The 21,080-nt window shown below is 41.0% G+C and overlaps 1 long non-coding RNA gene across 1 annotated transcript; it reads left to right on the top strand.

Moving 5' to 3' along the window:
* Positions 1-9,806: 9,806 nt before the first annotated feature.
* LOC115601465 lies at positions 9,807-21,080 on the top strand. The gene is made up of 4 exons (XR_003989361.1): positions 9,807-9,915; positions 11,202-11,295; positions 15,008-16,069; positions 20,746-21,080. It is a non-coding gene; the product is annotated as an uncharacterized LOC115601465 (long non-coding RNA).

Here is a 21,080-nt window from a genome sequence, read left to right as displayed (position 1 = left end):
AGTGACATTTTCCTCCACCTAGAAACCATATGCAAGAGTATAGGCTCCAAAACAGGATTCAGCTGCATGTAGGCTTTTTTTGTGGTGACAGACATCACATGACTTCAGAGGAAAGAGAGCTTTCCCATTTAGTTTACACAGAGAAAATGAATTTTCTGGCTGTGCTAAGGAGTCTGTGAAAGGAAACCCACATACAAATGCCCGATGGACTATAATAGGAAATGATACTTTCTTGTGGAATTAAATAGAGAATTACATCACATGCATAGGACTCTATAGGATGATTAAAAAAAGAAATTATTTCATTCTCTGTTACGCCAACAGTCTCTTAGCTGGCCTTTCTCTACTGGAGGCAGGAGTGCTTAAATAGCTGCAGGACTTCATAAGTAATCTCTATTCAACTATAATAAACATCTATAAATTTATGTATTAAATTCCTATTAAATTTCATAAGGTTTTTCTACAAGAGAAATGTCCAAAGAGCAGCTGTATCTATCCTATTTCTCCTGTAAATGTTTCCTTAAAATGCTGTCAATATAAGGTCATTTCTCTATTGATAAACCAGAACTAAGGTACTAAACTTCTAGTTAACTTTCTTGCTAGCTATCTTCTCTGTAGTTAAATGCGATAAGGAGAAGGACGAGCTCCAGACCACTCCTGGTTCTATTTGACTACCACAGTGTGTTTCAGAATTCACTCGGGCTTTACGTGGTTGTATTAGGCATGATAAAATTGATTTTAAAAATAAATGTTTGGCAATACAGGTTCATGTATGGTCATGACTAGAGAGAAGAATAGGATAGATGGTTCATCTTGAAATTGTTGCAAGCCCCACAGCCATATCCACCCATCAGCGTGCAGAGAAAAATCTCTGAGAAGAGGTCAGGAATTAGTGTATCCATCCTCTAAATGATCTGATCATTTAGTTGACTCAAGTAGAGAGAACCATTCTTGGAACAGAAGATGACTAAGTGGCCCAGTTGTGTTACTAATTTATAGCAGCTTGATGTGAACTGTGTCCAGGAAGTCTTCAAATTATTCTTTGCAAGCAGAAATGCTTGCTCCCTTAACCAGCTGTTCACCCCTTACCTACCAAACCACCAACAAATCCCTACAGTGCTCCATCGTTGATGCTGTCCCAGCATGCCATGAACAGAAGGACACACATGATTAAGGAAAAGGCACTCTTACTGTAGTTGCATTGATTTTGTATATGTAAAGGAAGTAGATTTTGTACTCTATTCTTAAAGCACAACTCGTGTGTAACAGGGGCCAAAACCCCTGTTACTGTACTGTGTAGGATCTTGAGCTCTCGTTTTGCACAGTTTGGACTCAGCCTGACCATGGCTAATGCTCTGAAAGTGCCACGGTCTATGAGATTCTGCCAAGGCCAGGCTCACAACTGCGCTATAAATACAACTGTCATTACTGGTTTGGAGGTGCATGCTTATGCAATGGAGCTGGAGCAATAAGAAAGCTGGAGGTCAGAAGTTAGCCATGAAATTTTGAGAGGCTAAAGAAAAGCAGAGGTGAAGTTTGCATCTCTGAAAAATTATTTCCCTTTGTATCCTTGATTTCATCTTTCCAGAAAGAGTGCTCTCCTGTGAGTGCATAGTAGGAAAGAAATACGCACAATTTGCCAATACATTTCACACCTGAAGTGCTGACAGAATTAATGTAGGGATCTATCACAATTTATGGTGCTGCAACTGGCCTCGGTGAACAAGTGCCCCTAGAACTTCTCCTGTGCCTCTGTCTTCCCTTTGTCCGAAGCCAGACAAAGGACACCTTTTAATCTAAAGTCCTCTGAGTAGAGGGAAATTTGAGAGAAAGCCCAAAGAATAAAAACCATCACATAAATAATAATCAATCCTTAAAAAATTGTTCAAATTAGCCTAATGTTGTGGTTAGTGGTTGAAATAGCCATGGCTATATCCTCTTTTCATTTAGCTTTCTTTTAACACTGCTCCCTGTGTAAGCCAGTGTGCTTGAGCAGATTTAATGTTACTAATCGAGGTGCAGGCCAGGCATTGTCTTTCAAATCAAGGAATGCAAGTGAGTTGAACCATAAAATGGCTCCCATCGAAATATTTTGGGACAGAAACTGTAAGATGATTCTGAAGAGTTTTTAGTGTTGCTTTTTTCTCTTGCATTCCCCAGATTAATGCACTCTTCTTTTGGTGTTTCTTGAAATTCTGTTATCTCTGTTCTCCTCGTCAACATCAGTAATAATTTTACTCTGTGAATTCAGGCAGAGATGTAAGTATTTATTATATTATAATAATAATTAAAGAAAACCAAACAACAACTTGACAAAAAAACATGGAATCCAAGCTCTACCTTCAATTTAGGAAGTGAGAAAATTTTAGCTAGAAGACGTCATCTGTTCAGTACTCATCAACTTCTTATGCACAGTCACATTGAATATTTAAAAGCATGATATCACACATAAAGTCTGATCTGCTGATCAGACCGGTAATCTCTTTCATTTCCCAGTGGGACACTCTAACAAAACTGTGAATCTTTTCCTCGTGTATTTTGAAGGGCTTGATCACAGGAGCAGAACTTCAGAAACTGTCTGCAGTGATGCACTGGACCTTCCTTCTGGTTCCTAGAAAGCAGTAAGGAAGGAAAAAGAAATGTGTGAGCATTTTGCTCACATTTCAGTATAAGCCAGCCTATTGTGTTTGTGAAGCGTACTGAAAAGGCAGAAGCTGAAATTACAGTCTTATCATCAAAATAGACTGATTCATGGTTTATATGCAGCTAATTGCTTACTACTTAACCCACTTTTAGCTACATCCCCATATGCAGCCTGTTTCAGTCTTTAAATGCATTCAAGTCAGTTGAGGAATATTAATTTGTTCCTCAACCCAGAAGGGTGTCCAATTGTTGGGTCAGCTGTCAAGAAAGGGAAAATAGTCATTTGCACCAGGCAGTTTGCTTTCTTCCATTTGATCAGATTACAAATGATTAATCAAAACTAAAGACTTCTTACAAGCAGGCAGTTCTCCATATTTGAGAGTCTACATTATTTAACTCAATGCATGCCTTCTGTGAAGTATTGTTTGCCATTATTATGTATTATTTATCCAGTAGCAGCCCCTGAATGAATTAACTGAAACTCTGCCTTAACTTGTATGATCAGAGTTTGTAATTCAAACAGGAACATTCAGGCACTATATTATTTAGGTAAGGGAAGTTTATTACTTCACATTTATAGAGCCTTGGTTCTCCTGTGCCCTATAATCACAGAGGTCTTTTACCAACATGACCAGGAAGTTGACTCACATCCATTTCTGAAAGAATCCAGACTCTTGCAGCTTGAACATGAAATTACAGCTTCTGCAGCTCTATAAGAATATACTGTGACATTCGTCTTAATAATGCAGTGTATTTGAAAGCCATTATGGACAGCTGGGCAGCTGCTAGAAATCAGTGAATCACTCTCAAACCCAAATGAGTTTCACTTTATTGTGAGGGTGGTGAGGCACTGGCACAGGTTGCCCAGAGAAGCTGTGGCTGCCCCATCCCTGGCAGTGTTCAAGGCCAGGTTGGACACAGGGGCTTGGAGCAACCTGGTCTAGTGAAAGGTGTCCCTGCCCACGGCAGGGGGATTGGAACTGGATGACCTTTCAGGTCTCTTCCAACTGAAACCATTCTGTGATTCTGTGATTCACTTGTTAGCAGAGTTTGCTGAGGACTTGGCCTTTTCTGATTCTTGCAGAGCAAGACATTCGGTATGTTCTGTGATTTTGGAGCATGTCCTGCGGATGGTTTCTAATGTGTGTTCCTGACTTGCTCAGTCCATTTGAAACTCTCAACTGCTGAATCAAGAATGAATAAAGAAAACTAATGTGTACTTCGTTGTTCAGCACTGCCAACCTAGAATATTTGAAGTTCCTCTGGATGGATGGTAGTGACATTTAGATAACAGGCTCATTACAGGTGACCTGGTTGCTCTCTGAAGGACCTGTATGCTTGTAAAATCAAACACATTGTCCTTCTTGAGGGAAATAATGCTCCCATGTTTCCCATCAGTAAGCTACTTCTGTCTTGATAAATGCCCTTGATTACATCTCTCTATGAAAATTCGCTTAGTTAAAGGTTCAAATATGTCTTAGGAATTTGATCTGGGCAGCCAATATGTAGCTGGTCTCTACAGAGATGCAAGCCATAGGGCAAAGGCTCAAGAAGTCTTTGCTTGCCTTCAACCTCCTCAACGCTTGTGCATGTGTTGCACAATCAGCATTTGTTCTTAATGAGGTTATAGGTACCCTGGAGAGAGGAAGCATGCTGGGTGGAAAGCCCAGCATCAGCACTCACGCTAAGCACTGAGGCTGGCTTTACACACTGTGACCCTTTGAAGAGTAGGTGCGTTGCATTTTGAAAGCCCATGGTCCCTCAGGGATTCTGAGCCATGCGGTGCAAAAATGAAGGATGAATTTTCTAAGTACATGCTTGCTCTCAAAGGAGCACGAAGGTCACAGTACCGTATGCAGCTACTTCAGTAAATCAGAATGGTTTCCAAGGGCCTCCAGCTGTGTTACAGCTCTTCTGTTGCTACTCCTGGAATATTATTGGAGGGAAAGGCAGTATGTTACATAAGGGCTGTGATCCTACAGATGTCGCTGCTCAGAATCCACCTACATGGGAGCACTTCTGGGGTACAGATCTTTGGTTTCTACACCAGTACTCTAAATGTCTAGCTCTCTGTGAGTTGGCTTGACTGGCTGTTGCAGATAAGAATAATAAGGGAAAGATCTTATTTGCCTAAAGGCAGGATTTTTGTTTTTCCCTGTCTGAAATCATAAACGAATAGTTGCATGATAATTTACAGGGCTAATTCAACATGGTGTTGCTTTTCATTTTCCTCACTGAGTCCTGTTAATAGCACCTCAGACCTAAAATTTTTGCACTTTAGCAGTCAAAAGTGCAAAAAAGAAACATAAGAAAAAAAAAAGGCAATTTTCAAGATGAATCACAGTAGCAATAGCTTCCATCTATGTGTCTCTTGTGTTAATGTACAATCTGATCTTCTAATTTTAAATTCATTTTGAATCCTGCCTCTTTAAGCTCTGTGAAATTTCTGGTCGTGACCTCTACTTCTTGCGTAATTACTGCTAATGAAAAGCTTAAAATGTCTCATTGAGTTGGAAAGCTATTTAAATACTTGTTATCCAGCCCAAAGTCTGAATTCCCTATTGTCTTTGGTGTATTTTTGCTTAGAAGGACAAGTTATGAGTGTTAATAGACTGGCTGCACTGGAGAATTGGTCCAGCTATCAGCTACAGGTGGACACTGAACTTCATCCTAAAAGTGACTCACGTTCCCTTCGTTTGCTGAAGTAATGTGCTAGCAAAGGCAAGATTTTGCAGAATGTGGGGAGGCGAAAATGACATTGCTCCTCTACACTTTCTTTCCTTTTTTCACCAGCAGTGTTGCTTTTTTTCTGCTTTACCTTATTCAGTCTCATATGGGTGAGGGCTACATTCAAGCAATGAGAAGTAAATAAGATATGCGGGCAAGTCTTTGGTGAAGCTGTCTTGGTTTACTGATTTTGTGCAAGGTTGAATGAGTGGAGGATGTGGCCCAGAACATTTCTTTGTCATATCCATGACCGAAATTGGAGCAAACTGAGCTGCTGTGGAGAGTTAAGGCTTGAGTCTTGGATCTATATCTGAAAGCTTTACCTGGTTTTCTTTTTATCAATAGGGTGTTCAGACATAACCTCTTGGCTCCAAACCTGACTGAAGGAGGAGTGGTTGAGTGGCTCAGGCGCTCGAGAGTGGCCTTTGGGAGCCTGATCTGCTAACCCTACCCATGTCCTGTGTGACCTTTGGTGTGCTATTAAGTCTCTCTGCACCTAGTTTCCCATTTATTCCAAAGGTGTGCTTCCCTGCTTCTGGGAGAACTGTGAGGATAAATACATAAAAAATTCCGGTAGTGTCTGAGCCTTTCTGAATGGGGCTGTTACGGAGAGAGGCGAGAACTGGTCGGTTGGAAGAGGCTGTAGTGACATATCAGAAAAGCCCATTGCCTCAGCCTTTGTCCAGTTGGGAAGCTTTTGACATCTACACGATACAGGTAGGTTTTCAGCATGGCTCCTGCTATTGGTAAAGCATGCTAGTCTTGGTTCTGATCTTTTCTCAGATGAGAAGCTGAGGATAATGCTGTACCAGTGAGCCTTACTCATCCCATGTTTAGCTGCAAACTGAGGTAGAGGACAAGGGGTTGGCTGAAGCTATGAAAACTGATTCCTGTAGCTTCTCCAAGAGTGGACAGGTAGAGAGTGTATCCCACAGATAATAGAAATGAAAATTCCAGAGTGGCTGGAGAAGCAAAGCCTCCTGGTTTTGAAGGAAAAAGTACCTCAGGAAGAGCTGAGGAAATTGTTTTTATTTAACTGCATGTTCAGACAAGATCAAAGAAAATTGGCTGGGACAGAGGAGAGGCTGAGAGGCTGTTTGTCTCCAGTGATTCAGAGAAAAAATTATAAAGTTTAAGAGAAAGATTGAGGACATCTTTAAGGACTTTGCCCAAGGATACTCCTCTTTGGTGAGGAAACAGAAACAAATGTGCCTATTTCATTGATCCACAGCCTTATACCTCACATGCATCTGTCTTTTATTGAAGACCCCTTCACAGAGGCAATTTGTGCCCCTCAACTCTCATTTTGGCCTGGAGGGTTGTTTGTAAGCTCCGGGGTATGCAGCGTATGTGAAGGCTTGAGCTCGGACATATGGGATGTGTAAGCCTCAGGCTTGGTGGGGAAGGGGAGAGAGTCATCACAGGGTCTTTGGGGTCCCATATGGTGACTCTGTGCTCCCATTTCTGTGGAAAGACACCCTGTGCCATCAGGGAGCTGGGCAGAGAGTTGGGTTTTTTTTTTTAACAGTTTGAGGTGGTGGTGACACATCTTTCAAACTCTTGATACACCGCTGTGCAAAAAGCAAGACATGAGGAGGCCAGATCCTGCCCTCTGCACGTGTTAGGTGTATCTGGAGCCACATCATAGAAGTGAAAGGGATTACTTCTGCTAAACAGGTGGTATACTTCTGGCCTCTGGATTTGGTGGAGCATTTCTAATCTCACATTTTTCTTTATGTCAGCTCATGTAACCACAATTACCAGGCACTGGTCTCTCTTATCCCAGTCCCCTATCTGACATCTGCACAGAAGCCTGAAATCCTGAATATGTTGGTGTGAATATGTGAGAGTCCTCTGGTTGTGGGAAATCTATTTTCTGTTTTATTTGGGGGATTTATTTCCTTTTTTTTTCGGATCAGGTGCACAGCACACGCCTGGTTCCCACAACTGAGAGGAAGCAGTTTCTTGGTGTTCACTCTCCTGGGCAGTAATTACAATTCGTCAGGAATGCAGTTTATTTTGTAATTCAACATTTCCCCATAGCACAATTGTGTAACACCTATGCAAATATTTGTTCCTGTTAAATGCTTGGAAAATAATAAAAAACATAGTGGAGATCAGAATAGACCTAAGGTGCTCAGAAGAACAAAAACTTTTCTTTCCCATCCTTGAACCTGATCCATTAAAGTCATCAGTAAGACTTCCATTGACTTCTGTAAAAATAATTCCAGATCCTAAATATCTGTAGTTCCCAGCAGGTGCTACATCAACAGCCCTAATCTATATATTCAGGTGGCACAGCAGAGGTAAACCAAGGCTTTAACATTGCATCATTGCCCAAGTATAAATCTTCAGGGGCAGCAGCTGGGCATCAACACAGACCTAGGTCTGTGTGCTCCTGCAGTCACTGATTTCTCTGATTACAAGTCTGATAAATGAATGAAAGTAATTTTTCCTGATTAAGTTTGTATTGAAGCTTCTTCTTATGGTGCCATGCTAGTACAATTTACACCATCCTTTGTACTCTGTCAAACAGCCATAAAGAAGAGGTTAACATGACGGATACAGCAGTGGTGATGACTACTTTCAGGGCCTCTTTTAAGTCCTAAAGGGTAAGCATTTAGAGTAGAACAAAACATGTGAAATCTGGTACTCGCAACCTAGGATTTCTCGTAGTGTTATGCAAAACAATAGCAACAAAGTTAGAAAATGGGCATTAGTGCAAGCAGCTGTGAGTTTCTTCTGCATTTTCTTTTAAATTTCATTTGGAAGGAAAAAAGGTCAGGATAAGAAATTGTTTAGGAAATATTTTTATTGAATATTCATAGCCTGCTGGTGAAAATTGACATGGTTATTAAAATATCTGCTGCTCTAGTATGGAAATAAGGCCATCAGATGTCTAACCCCATCAGGAAGCAATGCAATTGAAACGTCTGTCAAATTACACACTGATGACTCTTAAGCTGCCACCCCTACCAAACCTCCTGCAGTATTACACCCCTCTGCCTGTCTCATGGTGCCCGAACAAAACAGGCACAAGCGTAGACTTGAAAAAGAAAAGAAAATGTTCATGAAGATTGGGGGATTTTTGTCCATGTTTTGGATGGATGTATGAACTATTTGAAAAGTTGTATTTTGGTGAGTGACACTTCAGTATAATCCATGTAAGTGTAAAAAAGAAAATATTCCCTTTTTCTGAGCCATCTACTCATTTGCATGAAGCTTTATATTTTTTAAGAGTGTCTCCTTCTTTTCCCTGTGTAGAATGGGAAGTCATGTTAGTTTTACAGATTAAGTGATAAAAGTGTTTTATCTCCTTGTGTCCCACACATTCTGGAGTCTTCTAAGTCCCCAAAGCAATCTGACTGGCAGAGACTCACACTTTATGTCAGGGCACACAGAAAACACAGTCTTGGTATATTCTGCATTTTTTTCTTTTTTTCTTTTTCTTCTTAAGGAACTCATGCTTTTTGCAGATATAGCACCTTTTCATGTCAAGGAAGATCCCTACTGATGTGTGATTTTTACTTGGCTCGGGGTCAAAAACAAAAATGAAAGACATATCCAGTGGAGTAGCAAACAGCTTTTTTTGATGTTTAGGAATATGATGAGGAAATTTTGAAGGAACAGAGAGTCAGAAAGCCAAACCTGGGAAGAGCACTCCAGGAAAGCTTTGTCATGTGGGAGGTACCAGCAGCACTCTGAAGAAGCCCACCTTCTTCAGGTGGGATGAACCAATGATCTGAGTAAAGGCTCCCCGTTATGTTGTTGGTCATCTCACTGGGTATGTGGATTACTATAGGGCTGGCACTACCAGGACACTGCTGCTGTTACATGGCTTTGCCTATATGCTTTAGCCACACCTGAATTGTTGGGGAGCCACATGGCTCAAGAGCCATGAATTCATGATCCTTCATCTAGTTAATTTCTGAACCAAAGATTGCCCGTTGGTTTCCAAGCAAAATAAAATTGAGATTCACTTTAGCTTTGTAATTTTACAACACAGCTGGAACTTCATGTTTTTGCATCAAAAGAGTCCTAAAGCTAATGACATTTAAAATTGTTCCTCTGGAGCACTTTGGGTCCACAGGAGTCAGATGAAGCTCTGATCCTCTATATGTATGTGCATGCATGGAGCCTACAGCAATGAGAAGAAATTAGATATAGAAAGCTAGGTTTTGGTTACATTTCACTGGAAAAAAGAAGATAAAAATAACAGCATTTTTAAGTGCTCACAACTCAAAAGCAGTCACTAAAAGCTAGGAAATCAAACCCAAATCAGAAGTTTTAAATTAAGTAAAAAGAGATGCTATCTATTTGGATTCCAGTGTTAAGTTATTAAGCAGCAGGTTTCCAATTTTTTTCAACAACCTTGAGGGTGATATGGTAAATGTGTATTTTATTGTGTTTGAATAACAATTGTATTTCTACAAAAGATATTTCTCCTAGGTTCTCTGATGAACCAGGTCCTTGGTGGCAAACCCCTTGCCTTTTTTTCCACCTTGCACTTCTGCGTGATCGACCCGGTTGTTTCCATATAAAAAGGTGACTGGAATTTGCACGTATGTTAGTTATTGGTGATTTCACACTTGCTGTGAAGCCAGACCTTTGACAATTATAAACAGATGTCTCTGCAACACGTTTAGTTCTGCTCAAAGTGGAAAAGTTGTTTTATCCTCTATTAGAATAATAAAAAACTATAGCTTTACTGTAACTAGTAAAACTTACACAGTCACAGACAGGAAAAAAATCTTCATGATAAAACTATTCATATTTTCATTCACTAGCAGTATTTCCTACTTCACTCAGTTATTTAACTACCCTTTATCCAGTGCAAATGTTGAGCAGAAGTGAAACTGGACTGAGGATGTTAAATTTATGATTATTCATCAAGCATGACATTCACCTGGAGTTATAGGGCCAAATTCAGTGGGTCTGCAGAGAAAGATTGTACTATCTGAGAAATATTGTTTGTCCATCCTTTGGGTGGGAGAAGTCATATACTCCATATAGTAATCCCTGATCTACAAAATTTTAACTTCTGAAAACTGTCGTTCTGTAGTACTCTAGAAGATAGACACATAGGAGCTTGCAAATTGAAACAGTGACCCAGACATGGCCTGTCCTGTGATATCTTTATTAACTGCAGTCTTCATTAAAACTTGATCATGTGCAGAAAAACTAAACCAGAAAATTCTTAAAAAACTAAAATAACTACTACCATCTAATGTTTAAATGTTGTTATGGTGGTTAATAATGCTTTGCAATAATGTGTGTGCATCTCTACGTTTTCAATAATAAACAGATTGCATAAATGATTGACATAGAAACTCCCATAACCTGATGAGTTCATTATAGAATTATATCTTTAACTCATGTGCTAAACTAATCATAGGAAGAATGTTCATGCTGCAGCTGGTTGAAAAGAACAATGGTAACTTAAAAAGCTTTTTGTTTTGTATTTTTTTTAATCCACTGATGCTTTACTGTATATGAACTCATCACTAGAGGACATCAAAAATCTTTAAAAATCAAGTTACACAGGTAACAAGACCGGGATGTGCACAGAAATCTAAGTTTTGATTTTTAATTAGCAAGTGCTTTGTGTAGTGCAGTGAAACAAACCATGTTTTCCAGTGTTTCTCCATTTAATGTACTTTATGAGAAAAGTCCAGGTTCTGAAGCATTTAAATCAATGTAATTGCCTTTGACATGTCTGTTGCATTTTATATTTCTTTTTTTCTCCAGGACCAATTTCTCTATTTGGTCCCTAGTTCTTCCTCTATCTCTGTTCTCTCTCATCTTCATATGACCTTTCTTATTGTTTCCAGCTTCCTTTTCTTTTCATCAATGAAGTTTAATGGACAACATTCTTTGAATGAAAAATTTAACACTACTGCACAATGAAGAACCAGACATCGTAAGGTATGTGGCATAAGACAATCATAGGACAATAATATAGACTACCTTTAAACTGTCTCGCTTGGTTAACAATGCAGGTCTAGGCACCATATGGATCAGCATGAGGTACTAAGAAAAGTCTGCAAAATAGGTGTGCACTGAATCCTGCAAAACCTTCTTTGATGGGAATTCACACTGTGCAGTAGTTCTGAGGATCCCTGTTTAGATCAGGATCCTCAGACTTGGAAGATCACTGTTTGGATAAAAAGCAAAATCTGGTGCACAATTCTTTGTAAGCCTTTAGGTGTGAGCTGTCTTTCTGCCATGTCTGCATCTCAACGCGGCTTTCCTTCTCCTCCAGTCAGCTGAGGCCATCTGTGCTAGAAGAGCTTTGGTTACAGCCTGGATTCACACTTCATGTAAGTGTGGAGATTAATTAAGTGAGGAACGGATACCCAAGACATTTATAATTAACGCCTTAAGTAAGTTACAAACCAGGGCTCCAAAGATGAAAGCTTACTGCTTGACTGATTTACTAAATCACACGTTCCCTCTCGACCACTGTTTTAAGGGCACAGTCTTTGCGAGCTCCATGCACATGCTTTGAGAATTATTCACTTCAGAGCTTCTTGCATTATCAACATCACAGTACTTTTACCAAGCACTGCAGTACATGCTCATGTTAAGTTCTTTGAACTTGCATCACTTCATAAGATCTGATTAAACCTTTTTAGACCTGCAAGTAGATGTTTTGCATATTGAAGAACTTAATCTCATACTTAAAATCTTTCTGCCTCCTGGGGTTCTCCACATGAAAGGTATTCTCCATCGGCTTTTCAGATGCTTCTATTTTCATCCTGGAAAACTATGATGACTTTAGGGGGGATCTAAGAGGGAGCAAGTTACTTTGAACCTTAGTTTGCTGCTACAGGGTGGGCATGTTTTAAGTTTCAAATTTTATTAAAAAAAAAAAAATATGAATCTAGCAGCTTTTGAGAACTTTGGTACTTCTTTCTTTTACTTTTGGCATTTTCAGAGAGAGTGTTTGGAGTCTGGTCCAATACTCCTGAAATCTAAGAGAACCGGGGACAAGAAGGGAAGCCAGCATGGCTAAAAGCAAACTAAAGAGGCGATTAGAAGTAAAAAAGACATCCTTCAGTAGGTGGAAGTCCAAATAAAGAACATAGAAAAGATAATAAACCTTCTGGCAAGCTAAATGTGAAGCTATAATAAAGCTGGCCAAAAAAGATTCTGTGGAGCAAGGGTGCAAAATCTAACAATAAAAACTTTTTTTTCAAATACATCAGAAGCAGGAAGTTTGCCAGCAAGTTGATGGGGCCAATATATTACTGAGATGTAAAAAGACCGCTATAGAAGGACAAGGCTATAGCATAAAAGCTTCAAAGTATTACATTTGTGAATGCTCATTACGGAGGGGCTCAAGGAACTTTCCCTGTTGGAGGCAGCTGTTGGGGACTCTCTCGAGGAACTGCTGATGCTGAAGTGGTTTGATAGTAAAGGGGATGAGAATAAATCAACACAACAACAGGGACAACTTACAGCATGATTGCTGTAAGTGTGCAATCGTGCAAAAGCTCTAAAGAAATTCAAAGAGCAGTCAACTCTTCTTGCATCTTAGCACTGAAGTCAGCATTGCCTTAGAGATCTATGACGTTCTGTATCTAATACTGCTTTTCTAAAAGTTTTTGAGACAACCAGGAAACTACAAACATGCATATGATTTCCATATTTCCTAACTGGTATAATCTTCCCTTACTAGAGTCAAAACAAAACCAATACAAAAAAAACCCGAACCCATGTTTATTGCAGAGAAAAATCTATCAGATTTCCAGCCTCGTTTCTTTTGTATGGATAATTGTTTCAAATTCAGGTCTTTTATCATTGATTGACTTTTGACAGTAGACTACCTTCTATTCTTGCTTGAAGCCTTAACAAGTCCTTCAGCCAAGATCAGATTCATGTACTACACTGTTGTGATAGGGAGTGGAGCGGAAGGAGTAATGCTACCTAGAAATCGAACAGGGACTGAGATATTTGGTGGTTCATATGTCTGGAGAAAAGCTGGCGTTTCCACTTCCCTGTAGTATTAGTGTGGCTGATTTGAAAGACTGGCCTCAGCTCTGTTCCCTATCCCTCATACTCAGGGGAAAAATAAGGATTAAGGTTATTTTAAGTGATATTTTTGGTTAAGACATACAAGGGCCACCTGGTCCCTGCATGTTCACCAGCATTAAGTCAGAACAGCCAGTTTATATCCCATTTCCCGAGGTCCCTTTGGAGCTCTGGAAAGCAATGAAAAAGCCTAGAGCTGAGCACTTCATCTCCTCTTTTCTTCAACATTCTCTCCTCCATTCCTTGGTGGAAAATCCATCATCTGCATGAAGGGCGACTGAAGCATATTTGAGGATAAAAACCCATTCTGCACATCTTGTGCCTCCTAAAAAGATTCTGCATAGAAAATTACTTCATCTGGCCTTTTTTGCCCTCTTTTTTTACAGTTACTGGCATAAACAGACTATACATAAACATTCATACAACCTGTGAATAAGTAAGACCTATGTTGGTAGGGCTGTGTTCAATAACAGCACTCCGACTACTGCGCAGCAAAACTCTTACCGTCTGTGTGGTACAGGGCTATGGCTTTAAAGAGGATTTTGCATGTGAAGATGCTGCCCAAAATGCCTGTTGATACAAAGCAGATGTGCTCATTTCATCCCAGTGCATTCTGACTATGAGAATGTTGTTGACGATGACATGTGGACTTGCTGCTTTCATTTTGAGTTAGGGTTTACTTTTACTTTTCACACCAGGGTCTTGGTGTAGCTTTCAGAAAAGGGTTAGCTGTTTCTAGCTAAAAACCTTTGACAGACCTATCAGAACATATAGGAGACCTTTACCAGAAATGGTGGGTGGGAATCCAGCTGTACATAACAGGATCTTAAGCACGGATGTCTGATCCCTTAACACACCTCTTTCCCTCTCTCTTTCCCTCTCTCTTTCCCTCTCTCTTTCCCTCTCTCTTTCCCTCTCTCTTTCCCTCTCTCTTCCTCTGTTTTTGCTTTTGTCTTGAATAGCGTATGGAGCCGTGTAATTGTAAACGAGCATCTCCAAGTGGTTGTTGCCTTTGTTATACCTTGAGCAATTGCATTCAGCCCTCTTTATAGTCAGATAAAAATCCGTAGTTTGGATGCTGTGAGTGCTAGGATTGCCTTGAAAGCCTTCAGGAATGGCCAGATCATTTAGAGACGCTAAAATATAACTGGAGAGGATCCACCACTTATCTGAGATTACCATCAGTGTATACTGCTGATACTTTTTTTATGTAACATTTTGGGTTAGCTAAAAAAGAAAAGTAAGTCGTTTCTGACCAGTGTACATAGAATTATAGAATGGTTTGGGTTGGAAGGGACAGTAAAGATCATCCAGTTCCAACCCCCTGCCATGGGCAGGGGCACCTTCCACTAGACCAGATTGTTCCAAACGCTGTCCAACCTGGCCTTAAACACTGCCAGGGATGGGGCAACTTGAAATTTTTTTTTTTTTTTCATTTATGAAGATCATAGCTATCCAGACTAATGAATTCTTTGCTTTTACCCTTATTTGCAAGTTATAGTTTGGGTTGGGGTTTTGTTTTTTTTTTTTTTCTCTTCTAATTTTTATGTATAATTTGTGATTGTTAAAACTCTAAAACTTCCTAATTCCCTTTAATTCAAAGGCAACACAACTAGTGGAAGGGCGGACGGCTTTACCCAGACCACTCCAGATGTGCTGCAGTTACTCCACACAACCTTCAAATGCCGTTTCAGATGTTCGTCCAAACATGTCTACCTTTTACAAGGGTGGGGGAGAAATCCTGTTTGCCCATAAACCAACCAAACAAACCCCAACAGTTCTCTGTGTGCGTACAGGACTCCCCGAGCCTGACAGTGCCTGTGGTTTGCACTGTAACTGCTCTGGAAGATGAAACACAGTCGGTTTCTGCCGGCAGCGTTTCCATACGAAGAAGCGATCACCACTATGGGGGGGGAAAGGAGGAGCAGGCGGACGGGCGCTGCCGGCTCTCCCGGTGCCGCAGCGCCACCCCGCGGCTCCCGGCGCCGCCTGCAGGCGCTGCCCTATCCACGCCGCGGGTTGTGAGTGTCAAGAGGAGGATTTCCCTGAGCTTCGGTGCTCCTGACCCGCGGGAACGGGACAAATCTAAACCTTTAAAGGGCGTAACGAGCCTTTGCAGCGTGTTCGAGCAGGGTTTAATAAGACCTGACCTAATTACTCTGAAGCTTTGCCGTATTTCACTTCTACTTGCCCCACCAGCATCCTTGTCTCTTGTCCATTTCAGCTGGAGTTGATTGGGAATTCCCAGGCAGAGGACCTGAACATCTCATCTGGTGATTTATTAGGTTGTCCTCGGAGCTCCCTAGCCAGGCAGGTGCCCCTGGGCTGTCCATCACCTGAGGAAGAGGGTCTGGTGCCCAGGAAACCCAATGCCCAGCTCTCCCCCTATAAGAACTGCCTCTAAACACAGCATCATGTTTCCCCCAAAGCTGAATTCCATGAAATTTCCGCTTCTCTGTGATTCCTTTGCATTCCTGGGTTTCATACGCAATACAACAAAAAGAATTTTGGAGGAAAATCAAGGTGGGTTTTCATAAGTAGCAATGCATGCATGTGCTTTTTCTCTGCAGCAGATTGTGCATAACCTGTAGAAGGTGACTTTATTTCTGGAAAGCTGACTTATGGAACAGCAAATGGATGGATAGCTGATCCCCAGGGATAAAATGTAAGTCATCACCAATAAGCATGTGGAGAGGCTACCAAATTCCATGTTGATGTTGCCAGGCTGATAACTGTATTAACGAATATTTTACATAAGCCTAGCCTGTGTGTGTTCCCTGGTAACCAGGCTGGTTTTAACAGCTTACATGAACGTAACAGATACGAGCATTTCTTTAAGGTCTGGTGCATCACATTATAGCAGAGCATTGAGTGAGAAACTGGCAATAGGTCAACCAAAATAGCGCAGTTTGACATGAAAGGACTTTTGTCAGATAAGGTAAAAATTGTCCAGGGGGACTTGAGGGGAATGTTTTGTCCTTAAAATAGCTGATTCTCCACACGTACACGCTCCACTGGCAGCACATCAGCAGTTAGCCATGTGAGAAACATCCATTTCCCATTGGGTTTAGTATCTTAATTAAACATGTTTGACCAACAAGGCCAAGGCAAAGTGACTGAGCGGCCACGTCGCTGCAGCTGATCTATGCAGACAGAAGTGCTACATGGCAGATATATCTTAATATGGGCTACCACCTTTTGTCATGTTGTAAGCAGCAGCTCCCCCACCCCACAGTGCAGAGGGCTTTGTAGAAGAAACCTTATTTGTGCTGTCTCAAACAGTCATGTGTTTGTGTTCCCTTTCAGATGAACTTTAATTCTGACCCTGCTGAGGGTGTATTGCTTGCTTTGGAAATACTTGCAATATCCCCAGAATGTTTATTTTCCACCCCAATATGCTGCTACATTCTTGCAAGCTCTCTCTGGTTGTAATGCAATGTTTGGCCAGGAAACAGAGAATACAAATGAAAAACAGTGCCTCAGTCTTAGGGAAGTGTAGTGAACCTATGACAGAAAGTGTTTTATTGGAAAGAAGACAAGATTTCCAGAGGAATAATAAACAAACAGCTGCTCAGCATCCCTGTAAGACCATCAACTTCAGATGTGTATTTCCTGGAAGAACCAGAATATTTTGTTTAATTCTCTTCCTCCGCCCTCAGCAGGTAGGAGAAGCAGAGGGCAGGGCTAGTGATAATGTTCCAAACAGACAATTAGATATTTAACAAGTGTAGCAACAATACAATTTGCATGACCAGCAAATTGTAAAAAAAGATGGAAACATCTACAGATTGTTTCCAGCAACTGATCCAAACCACAGGCTTTTTCCAGGTATTTGTTGAAGACTAGCACTTAAACCAACAATACATAAAGAGTCAGGCTCCAAAGGGTCAGCAGCAGGAGAACACTTCTCCCCTGCAGTGCTATACAGGAGTCTGTCTGACGCCAATGTTGACATTGGGGTCGTTTTTGCTAGGGGAATAGAGTATTGGAAGGGTCAAGACAAGACCTCTGTTTTCTGAAACAAGGGCTCAACCCATCAAGTGGAGGAACAGAAGTTGCCCTAAACAGTGTCGGAGAACCTGAAAGCAGACCCTAGTGCCCATGAAGTCATAGCGCCATCAACTCCCTGCACACAGACTAGATGGAAGTGCAGCTATCACGGTGAGTCCAGAGCCAGACCTGAATTCAACAACTGCTGGTCATGTCACCTCAGAGGGCTCGGCAGGAGCCTTGCTGTGCATTGTCACTATCCTGAGAGCACTCAAGATTCAGATACTCTATGGTAACTAATGCCTCTCCCTTCAAAACTACATCACAGAGGAATATAGCATCTCAGAACAACCCCAGAAGCAGGACATACCCTTCTGATAGACCACAGACTGATCTGGGGGAACAGCAGATGACCATGTTCTCACATAAGTACAAGTACAGCTCACAGAGCTATATAATCTAAGACTAAAAATGTTGTTGGATGGAACCAGATGCTTTGAATCCCACTTTGTGATCAACGACAGAGGTGGGGAAATAAACATGTCAAAAATCAGAAAAGGAGGCTCAGGTAGACATCGAGAAGCATGAGGAGACTTGGAGAGCCTGAAGATGAGAAAAATTGAATGAAAGGGCTAGAAATGAGGAGGGATTACAAATGCAGAGAAAGAGGTAGAGTCCTATACGACCTACCCTAGTCATATAAGACCTTGCTTTCATAAGAAAGCAAGGCAGATTCTCTTCTGGTTTGTGAAACAGCAGTGGAATTGAGGACTAAATACCAGTGGCAGGCTCTGCAGAGTAGGTGGAGCCTGATCCTGGAAGAACCCATTGTGTCTTCTACACTGCAAGTGAAGCTGCTGCACTGGCAGCTACCGTAGCCATTATTTTATAGCTAAGCTAAGCAGGCCAGACACGTGCATTCACTGGGATCTCAAAATGCTTCATTTGTACTCAGATGAACTTCTGTGTGAATGTTCAGTGAGGAGCAGCACATCCATGGATCTGCTTTCACTGGCGTGGATGATGGGTAGGAAACCTAATACATGGAAGGAGGGGACTGACGGAGAACAGAGAATTTGCCTTCAGGAAAGTGTTGGAAAAAAAATTTTCTTGCTATAAAGGGAAAATAAAAGGGTTAGCTTTTGTCCTACAAAGCAAGGTAACAAAACTGGCATTATGCTCTAGTGAAAAGTCAACTTTGTGACCAGCAGCACAGAGCTGAAGTCTTTGAGCAGACAAATCCTTGTAGCTAATATGAAATTGCAGAATTGCTGTAAGAATATTTGCAAATCAACACATTATGCTACACATCTATATACAGTACAATGTACAACAGACATGGGAAGTCATCAGGTTTCTGGATTGTCTGGAAAGTTCCTTTCTCATTCTCAGAGTACATCATACTTAGCAGAGACAGGTTAAAATTGATTTCCCCATGCAGTACTGTCACAAGCAGGTTATATTTTTGTTCGAAGTCAGAGCATCTTTAGATCTGTTGCTTTTCTTCTCTGACTGCAAACATAAACCTCTCTACTTGTACCCTGGTGGATCTTTATTCTGGTAAAGAGCAGCACACAGTTTAAGTTTTGGGTTTGAGATACTGTGTGTAGATCAGGTTCTTCTGGCTGCGTCACAAGATAGATTTTCAGAGGCATGAAGGGTAGTCGCGTGGTTGACTTTCAACAGCAGGTGATGCCTAACGTCCCTTTGCACCATTGGAGGTCATTACTTTGTGTATTGATTTGTCCCAGCCTATACAAACACTCTCTGCAATTTAGGAGTTAAACCCAACATTAGCAGCAGAAAAATCCGTGCACATAATGAATTAAAAACAATTGGTTCTGGGCAAAGGCACAAAGTGCTTTGGGGTCTGTTTAATATTCATTGTGCATATTCCTGAGGAACTGATGTCCATATTTCAAGTTTCACTGATCAGGGTTTTTTGGGGGAGTGGAGCGTGTTTTTCAGATGAAGAGCTACAACAGGGTGTAAGATAAGACTGATTAAACCAATTTCATCCTTGGTTAGCAACAGTTTCTGCAGGCTTCTGGCAGTAGCTGGACATCTGAACTATGTTTGTCCTTACTTTTTTGTAGATGAGCTAAACTACAATTTCAGCTCTTGAGATCATAGGTCATAGCTCTGCTTAACCAGCTTCAGCTAATAACATCACTGACACCCAAAACAGAGCAAGGAACTGCTGGATGAATCAACTGCTAGTATCATTAGTGGCGGGGAACCTGGGACTCCTGCTATCTTCACCTTCGATAAAAGTCCAAAGCCAGCTCAGAAGAAAGGCTGCTACACAGCGTGAACATTTAAGTTACCTGCTTTACAACAGCAGAAAAAAAATATGAGAAGAAGATTCACATAATTTAAATCAATGATTGGGCTTTTCAGAGACATGTGACTAACTTACCAACCCACCTTGCCCCAAATGATCAGGATTAAATTGTCCGCTTGTTTAAAAAAAACTTCAGCCTGTGTTTCTAATTTTTGTTGGGTTGTTTCTTTAAAGTCTTCCCCATGTAAATAAAGTTCAGAAAATACTAATGCAAGGCTTATTTTGCTTTAAAAAGACCTACAGAAACTGTGCTCATCTTTCTTGAAATGTTTGTTCCCATCTGTTGTATATATAAAAAGACAATCTTTTTTTATATGGAGCATGCTTGGAAATACTGTTCATTTATCTTTGTCTAAAAAGCTAAGTGACTACAAAAGCAGCCTTCACTTGTGAAGACATGACAGCAGTCCCCCTCTTGACTGTTTGACCCAGACTAATCTCATTTCCCATATGGGGCGGAGCATCCCACAGGCTGGGGTTTTTGGCCCACGCCAGCGGATGGAAGGATGGTTTGGGGCAGATCCTGATGGCGTCCTGGTTCACATCTGTGGAAAACAGCAAATGCAGAGTAATGACTTCACTATGAGGATTTTGTGAAGCTGCCAATGAACAACTTAGAAATCCTCTGAAACACTGTGAGAGCGTGTGTAAACCTTCACTGAGACACAAACTTCAGTTCATCTCTGCAGCTTGCGTAATGCCTCTTGCCCAGTGTGCTAATATAAAGTCATGAATTACAAGGTGATGGGGTTTGCCTGTTTCGGGCAAACAGGTTTGTTAAATCTACATGACCTTCTGTTCCAGAAGAAACCCTTTAAGCAAAAGGCTGGCTTCCACCCAGATTTAGAAGAGAAGATTGCTTTTCGATGGGATGCATTAGCAGGAGCTTGTGGCCAGCTGGTGGGAATGATCAAGCATTCTGTGATAGGCTACAAAAGAGTAAGGCTTGCCCTAATAATAGCTTTTTTTCCTTTTTCCTTTCCCCCTCTCCTTCCCCCCCTTTACAGAGTTTTGGTTTATGGGAATCATATCAGAACTTGAAGAAGGGAAAATTCTCTCCTGGAAAGATAAGGTACTGTTGAATGGTAATCAGAAATATTGGCTGTTTTATACATGAACAATTCTTAGGGTTTGTTTTAAGCAAAGCTGGTTTTTTCTGTATCTTCTGTGTGACCCAAAGCTTGCAATATTTCGCATATAACTTAGCGTGTGTCTTACAGTGGTCATTTTATGTCCTATTAAGGTCTTACCTCTAATTAACACTTATGATATCATAAATAAAGCCATTAGGAAGCTCTAGAAGTATTGTTGTCCAGTCCTGTGGCCCTCATCACCTCTTCAG

Source organism: Strigops habroptila, chromosome 2 (genome assembly GCF_004027225.2).
Source record: "Strigops habroptila isolate Jane chromosome 2, bStrHab1.2.pri, whole genome shotgun sequence".
In the NCBI taxonomy this organism is placed as follows: Eukaryota; Metazoa; Chordata; class Aves; order Psittaciformes; family Psittacidae; genus Strigops; species Strigops habroptila.
This window is presented reverse-complemented; position numbering and strand designations above follow the sequence as displayed.